The sequence below is a fragment of the Hylobates moloch genome, unplaced genomic scaffold (assembly GCF_009828535.3).
Source record: "Hylobates moloch isolate HMO894 unplaced genomic scaffold, HMol_V3 SCAFFOLD_3, whole genome shotgun sequence".
NCBI lineage: Eukaryota > Metazoa > Chordata > Mammalia > Primates > Hylobatidae > Hylobates > Hylobates moloch.
The window spans coordinates 153,245,860-153,254,310 of record NW_026652278.1 but is presented as its reverse complement, the minus strand read 5'-3'; positions in this window follow the sequence as shown (position 1 = coordinate 153,254,310).

Here is an 8,451-nt window from a genome sequence, read left to right as displayed (position 1 = left end):
CTAGAGTGTGCCTTGCATGGGCAAATAGCTGCCTAAAACATGAAATGTGAGCATAGACAGGTATGACTCTGGGTTGTAAAAACCTGAAGAAGTATGACTCAAGTAAGGGGGTTACCTAAATGTGAACAGTTCTGTGGTTAATCAGAAGGCTGCTGCCAAAGTTTTGGGTTTTCTCTGCCTCTAATATAGATTTCAAGAAAGAAGGCCCAGTAAGATAGGCTCATGGTTCTGACTGGATCCTAGAAGTAGCCTGACCTCCTTTAATATGTAGAAAATATGAGAGTCTCCCTCACCTCCCTCCCTGAACTAGAGTTTGCTCCTAGAGTGGCCAAGTGCAAGATGCCTTCAGTAGACAAAGAATTGTCACCTAGCAACAATTTATCACATCACTTCTTTGGGAAGATTCATTTGTAGTTACGAGATTTGCATAGTTAAATTTGTAAACTTTGTGATTTATATATGTTTTTTCATCCATGAATTCACAGAGGCATACATCTTTAAATAAATGGCAAACAAATTGGCATATGCAATAAATACCCTTTTCTACTAACAGTGCTTAAGACATGTGATGTAACTAAGCACTCAAGAGATTAGATGCCCTGCCCAAAGCCATTTAAAATATAAAAACAATGTGAACCTCTAAAAAAAAAAATTCTAATTTTTCTCCATGACCAGTGCTTAAATGCTATTTTTGTTTGATTTGAAATATCAAATTTTGCAAAAATTTCCCCCTCCTCTCTTTTAGGTCCCATGCTTTGCCAGTTCCCTAAGCTTAGCTCAGGATCTTACATGCCCTAGAACCTGAGACTAAGAATGCACTCTGAGCAAGTGATTTCAAGACAGCTCTTCTAGGAGGAACCTGTAAGGAAGTGAAGGAAGCAGAGTAGCAGTCCGGGAAGAAGCAAGACAAAGATGCAAGTTCAGCTGGACACTAGCTTCAGGCTGAGCCCGTGAGGAGTTCTGGGGCCTGAATGGTAGCCCACAGACATTCCAGCTCTAGGTGAGGCAGCTGGAATTTTGTTCTGCATATCAGCCATTGGCTGAGGTTGTGGGCTGCTCCTGAGTCAGGAGTAACCATCCAAGGATGTTTAAGCTAAGTGGTTCCCACTGGTGAATAAGAAATCTCCAGAGATGAGTACCGCTCACAGCCCTGAGTCCTTACCAGTCAACACTGTAAGCAACTGGAGGACGGATACACCAGTCCAGGAAGGACGAATCAGGGTAGGAAACCAGGAGCTCTCATTACATTCAGTGTGCTTATCGGGGATTCAGCACTATCTACTTCATAGTGAGACCTTCTTTAAAGACTCCCAGACAAATAGAGTACATAATTATTTATATCATGTGGTTTAAAAGGCACACTATCCATCTGAGGAGGCTGGATATTCCACAACTTGTGTTTCTTTGGGTTACATATTGCTCTCTTCAAATAACCCTTATACATAATGGAAATTAAGAGGTTAACATGAGATCCTCCAGAATGAGAATTAGCTCCTCAGAGACAGAAGGATCTTACAGCGGTGGAAGGGCATTGGCTGGGGGGATGAACAAGAGAGAAGCACAGCATCAAGGTTGGGGGTATGGGCACCCAAGATACTCTCACTTCATTTTTCCAGTTTGCCCAAGGCTGGTACTGACTACATCAGCTACTCCACCCTCAACTCCAGCAGGCTTAGTGGGTAGGTTACACCACTACCTACCCAGGCTGACTACAGCTGCAATGTGAGCAGAGCCCTTCATAAGATTAATCATATCAACGAGGCTGAGAAACAAAGAACATGGGACAAAAGAGAAGCAGCAGAATACAGCTGTTTCGTACCTTAAGATGCAAAACTGCCTGTACCTGGAACAAACTCCCAGAGGACTCACAGGGAAAGGAAACAATTCAAAGTCTTGGCTGGGGGAGCTGGGGAAGGGGGGGAAAGAGAGCCGAGGATATTGATAATGAAAGATAGTAATTTCAGACTATTTCGAAATAAATGGGAAGTCATTATTGTTTTGGGGAAAGGATTTATTCAGGAATCACAGAGTTTCTTACAAATTGTGATTTTAAAAAAACAAGCTTTGAGAAAATTCACAATTAATGAAGAAAGGGAGAACATTGCACTGTCAGAGTGGCAAACTACTGCTCTCTGAACTTTGAGCTTCAGCTGTTAGATCAGTTTGCAAGTAGCAAAAGCCAGCTGGTTAAGAATCTTACAATGAAATAGGTGCAGAGAGGGAAAGCAAGGCTATAACCTTGCACATTCATGAACGATTTATTTGGTGGAAAGCCAAGTCCACTTGGGAACTGCATATATTTCATAACTTTGCTGGTTGTAATGAACTTCTCCATTTAAACTAAGTGTGAATAATGCAACCATGCTGCTGCCTAAGGTTTTATGAGATAGGCCTTTATTTTATCCTGATTTCCCAGCAGTCACAAAAAAGAAAAGGAGAAAGATAAAGAACAAACTTCTCTTTAACAGGAAGCAAGTCGCTTTTCCTGATCAGATTTGAGGAACTGACCTTTTTCTAACTATTGAAAAGGAAAGAGTTGTATCTGTAGAAGTGCCAAGGAAAGCAATGTAAAAGAATTTTTTTTCAGTGTACTTGCATTGGTATAGATAGATACATAAATGTATTTCTCTACACAAAGTTTCAATTTGAATGAGAACATCTAATTACTAAAAAGCTCTTTTCTATATCATGTTTGCTGTTTTTCATGATCATTCAAAATGTCTCCTATTGTTTGAACAGTAGAAGTATTTCTAATACAAGCTACAGAACAGTATTTTCTTCAACACCACAGTAGTTGCTTGAATAACAAGAGTTAACATTTAATGAATATTATGTGCCAGAAAATGTCCTAAGTGGTTTGCATATATTAAATCATTTAATTCTCAGGACATTCTTTTGAGATGGTATTACAGTTAATTTTGTATGTCAACTTGGCCATAGTGTCCAGATATTTGGTCCAACACTATTCTGGATGTTTCTGTAAGGGTGTTTTGGCTGAGATTAACATTTAAATTGTTCGACTTTGAGTAAAACAGATTACCCTCCATAATGTGGTGAACCTCATTCAATCAATCGCTGTTGAAGGCCTTAGTAGAAAAAGACTGACATTCCCCAAGCAAAAAGGAATTCTGCCAACAGACTGCCTTTGCATTCAAAGAGCAACTCTTCCCTTTTTCTCCAGCTTCTCAGCCTACATCACTGGCTTTGGGGCTCATCAAACCTCCACAATCAGAGAAGCGAAGTCCTTAAAATAAATTTGTGCTCTCTCTCTTTCTCTCCTACACTCTCGCACTCTGTGATTATATCACATAACCCCTTCTCGGTTCTGGAAGACCCTGACTAATACAGATAGGTATTATTTATTTATTTATAGATGAGAAAAACTGAGAATTTTAGTCAAGTTTGCCTTGAATCAACTTGGAATCTGACTTTTTTTTTTTTTTTTTTTTTAGTATTTCTTAAATTCCTTCTTTACTGTTCAAAGCAACTGAACTACAAGGTCCATAGAGAATCAGACACACCATATAGTTGAGGGCACCCATATAAACATGACTTTATTTATTCCATAGACAAGAAATTACTAAGTGTAATTGTAAACAAAAGCAGTCTGTTAGTGTTATTCTGTGTCATCATGAAAACCAAGATCTGCAATAATTTTTACCTCTTTCACCAAGGTTGTCTTTCCCAAAATTGTTCCCTGTCAAGTCTGCCAAACATCTCATTATTTGAATTAAGCAATCCAAATTGTATGATTTTGAAAAAAGTTGTGTTTTTGGTTTCCCCCCAGAATCAGATATTAGGTATATTAAACAGTAAATTAAATTTTATTTACATGAAAATTTTTAAAAATCCAAGTGCTAACCAAGACTTTGGTTTTACCAAAATTTATATTAATGTTTTTTCTACCTGTATGTTTACAGATTATTTCCCACTGCCATTCTGTAAGTAAAACAAAAAGAGTGAAAGAAAGAAAAAGAAAGAAAAAAACGATCCAGACCAGCCTGGTCAACATGGCGAAAACTTGTCTCTACAAAAAAATACAAAAAGTTAGCTAGAACACGGTGAAACCCCGTCTCTACTAAAAACATAAAAAAATTAGCCGGGCGTGGTGGCGGGCTGCTGTAGTCCTAGCTACTCAGGAGGCTAAGGCAGGAGAATGGCATCAACTCAGGAGGCGGAGCTTGCAGTGAGCCGAGATCGCGCTATGGCACTCCAGCCTGGGCGACAGAGCCAGACTCCATCTCAAAAAAAAAAAAAAAAGAAAAAAAAAAGTTGGCCAGGCGTGGTGGCACATACCTGTAGGCCCACCTACTAGGGAGGCTGAGGCAGGAGGATCATCTGAGTCTAGGAGGTCGAGGCTACAGTGAGCTGGGATTGTACGACTGCACTCCAGCTTGGGCAACAGAGTGAGACCCTGTCTAAAAGAAGAGGAGAAAAGTAGAAAAGAGAAGAGAAGGAAAAAAAAAAAGAGAGAAAGCCTAGACAAAGGAAGTTCTCAGAATCAGCTAGCCCATCCAAATATAAAGGCAGGTTGTATTAATAGGTTTTGGAAAGTACATTTTCTTTTCTCCTCTTAGGGACTCAAGTTGGCTCAGATATTACTTGATCATTAGTAATAGCATTTCCAAAAAGAAGATAAAATATGCTCATATAGCAATTTCATCAAAAGAGAAAATAATATTGCTAAAGTAAAATGTCTGAATAAAGACTTCAGGAAAACAACCCAGGACACTGGTGCACTGGTGCCTCTTTGAGACTCTGTTGTCTTTGAGCGCACCTTCCAAGCTACTAAATGCCACTGGGTGACTAGGCAAGTGGTCTTCCTGCTCTAGGTGAATGTAGCCCCACCCAAGGGAATACAACTGGAAGCCCATCTTGGCTTTGAAGTCAGTAGGGACCAATGTGTGATCATGGGCCAATTACCTTTTTAGAGCTTCAATTTTGTTTACCTACAGCACGAGTATATCAATACCTGCCTTGTTCTTTTTGTCATCCATTCTCCCTTGTCTGTTGCTCCTGCTTCAGAAACCCCCATTGTTTCTCTCAATATTCTCTTAACTTGCCTTCCCACTCTAGTTTTTACCCCTATAATTCTTCCTCCATTCTATTCCAGGGTGATTTTTTTTAATTAAAAAAAAAAAAAAAAGAAAACCTTAAGGGAGACCAGTCTGCCTCCATTGAACCCATTAATAGCTTTCCATTGGTTTTTATTGTTTGAGCTCCACATTGTGCACTGGCTTTGACTTGCTACCCCATATGCTAACTCAGGTCTGCTCAGCTGTTCTGACCTCCCTTGATCTCTTCTATTTTCTAAATTCCTCACCTGCTGACCCCTCCCACACACTCTCTATACCTTGAATCAGGACACCTAAACTGCCTGCCATTTCACAAACACACCAAGGGATTGTTTTTGTTTTTGTTTGAGACAGGGTGTCATTCTGTCACCCATGCTGGAGTGCAGTGGCAGGATCATGTCTCACTGCAGCCTCAACCTCCCAGGCCCAAGCAAACCTCCCACCTCAGCCTGCCAAGTAGCTTGAGACCACAGCCATGTGCCACCACAATGTGGTCTTTTTTTTTTTTTTTTAGAGCTATATCTCTCCATGTCACCCAGGCTATTCTCAAACTTCTGGGCTCAAGTGATCCTCCAGCCTCAGCCTCTCAAAGAGCTGGGATTACAGGCATGAGCCACCACACCTGACCCACACCATTTTTTTTTTTTTTACCTCGCTACTTCTATATATGTATCTGTTTTTATTTGAGTTGATCTCTTTCATTCATTTCTATCAGATTTTTCTAACCTCCCCACATACACACATGTGCAGACACACACACACACACACATACCCCATACTCTTTCTCATCAAAATCAGTCAAATATCTTCCTTTTTGGAAATCAACTCTGGCTATGACTTCTCTGGTCCCTTTTAAAGTATCATCATGAAACCTTTTGCACACACTTCTATGAAAGTACATATTTGCAGTCTTTTGCAGTTCTCTTTATATATATTTGTTTCTTTATTACATTGTTGCTTGGGGGCAACAGTTATGCTCTGTTTATCTTTAAATTCTCATTGCCTATCACAGAAAGTATGCAATACATGTTTGTTGTTTGGAAAAACCCACATAATCACTAAGTCACTATGTCACTAAGTCACATAATCACTACTAAATCACTAAGTCACTTTGTCAATAAGCACTGGCTTCCCCTCCATCTTATGAAAAGAAAGCCAGTGTGAAATAGTAAAAACTTGACAGTAGGAGGGATTGGGAACATCTGAGTCTTAAATCTTGCTCTTATAGAAAAGCTGCTGGTTTGCCCTTGGGTTTCTCCCTTACTTCTCTGTGCCCATGTTTCTTTAACCATCATACAAAGAGAGTAAACTGGCTTTTTGAGGATTTTACTTAAATGCTTAACTATATTCATGCTTAGTTGGTTTATGGCTGTTTGGATGTTTCCACACGTTGCCAAATAAATGAATGAAAAATAAAAACTCAGTTGCCTAGAGCTCTAATACCTGATGCCAGAAAATTCCAGTGAGGACATGATAATGTGTGAAATGTATATGTAAAATATCTTGTTTCACATAGTTTATAAAATTAATAGTTTTAACACATTGTCAGATGCATTGTTTCATTTTAATTATCACAATATTCTTGAATTATTATTTTCTTCCTATAGATGAGGTATCTGAGTCTTAGAGATGTTAAGAAATTTGCTCAAGATTACAAAGGTAATGAAAAATAGCTAGAATGAAAGTAGAATTTTCTAAAAGGATTCTATTTTCAGAGGCATCAGTTATAATCAAGATATTCAATCAAGAGATTAATTTTTTTCCTTTTCAGGAGTAATATGGAATCAAAATAGTAAGAACTATAGTCTTCATCATAGCCTCATCAGGATATTACTTTTGAATGTTTAAAATGAAGAAGGAAAGGACAGGCAGAGAGATAGAGGAAGAAACAGAATATTTTAAATTATTAGGTAAAACATAGTTGAATACATATTAGAGTAAAACATTATTTTTTAGAAAATTAAAATGTTATTTTTTCCAAAATTCACATCTAGGCAGCTTGTTCAAAACTTAAATGTCAACAATTTTATTTTTTATTCATACATAAATTGTGCATGCCAAAGTTCTCCTACATTCTTTTCTAGTCCATTGGCAATTGCTCCTCTTCCAAGTGGTCAAGTTCATTTATTTTTGGTTATCACAATCTGTTCATATTTTTCTAATTCATTCTTTTATTAAATGAGAAAAGCTATCAAGTAAATCTATTTAGAAAATGAGCAGCTAGTCCAAAAAAAAGCATCTGTAATGCTTCATAATACTCTTTAAAAGTGTTTTTATGGCCTGCTATTCATCAAAGTGCTGTTTCAGTTTACTAATTTGAACATAAGACAATACATCACTTTTATCAATTTTAAAACATGTATTTTTGGGAGGCTGAGGCAGGAGAATCACTTGAACTCGGGAAGTGGAGGTTGCAGTGAGCCAAGATCACGCCACTGTACTCCAGCCCAGGCGACAGAGTGAGACTCCGTCTCAAAAAAAAAAAAAAAAAAATACCCACCAAAAACCATGTATTTTCATAACGCAAATATCATTCTTCTGATTAGTTCTGGGAAAGAAAATATCACCTTATGGGGAAAAAGGAGTGAAGAGAATCCAAAGTGACTATTTAATGAATAAGTGTCTACAAACTTTTAAATGTCTTTCACTGTGGTTCTCTCTCGCCATTTAGCACTCATTTAATTTTCCTTTGTTTCCCTGGTTTCTGTTTATGAATTTATTTTTGCAAATATTTTCTGTAGGTATTTTGGGGACCTAAATTATATGAATAGAACTTCTTTAAAGAAGTAAATAAAATCTTTCCATATTTAAAATCTTAGGTTATACCACCATGGCACATGTATACGTATGTAACAAACCTGTACGTTTTCACTTGTATCCCAGAACTTAAAGAAAAATTAAAACTCGTAGATTATAAAATATAATTCCTTGACGATATATGGTCCTTTACAGAAAAAAAAATGGACATTTACACAGGTTCTCTGATCTCACTTGGAAATCAGTATTTATTGCCCTCACTTTACAAATAAAAAGAATCTAAGAAGGTAAATGAGTCAAAGAGCTTGAGGATACAGTAAAAGAGAAAAAGTACCGGAGAGGTGCCTAAGGGCACAGCACCAAGTTCATAAGCGGAGGGAGGGACCTGCCATCCTCTGAGCCTAGAGGGAAAAGGAAAGGATAGGTGCAGATGCAGGTGAGTGAGGTAACTCCCATCTGGTGTCCTCCCATGGAAAGATCATGTGACAAGAATGAGAAAGAGTGGGCTTGACAGAGATCAGGGAGAAGGGTGGTGAAGGCACTGAATAGCCACTATTAGAAATGAGAGGAGAACTGCCAAGCAAACTGTCAGTAAAGCATTTATTCATTTCACTTATCC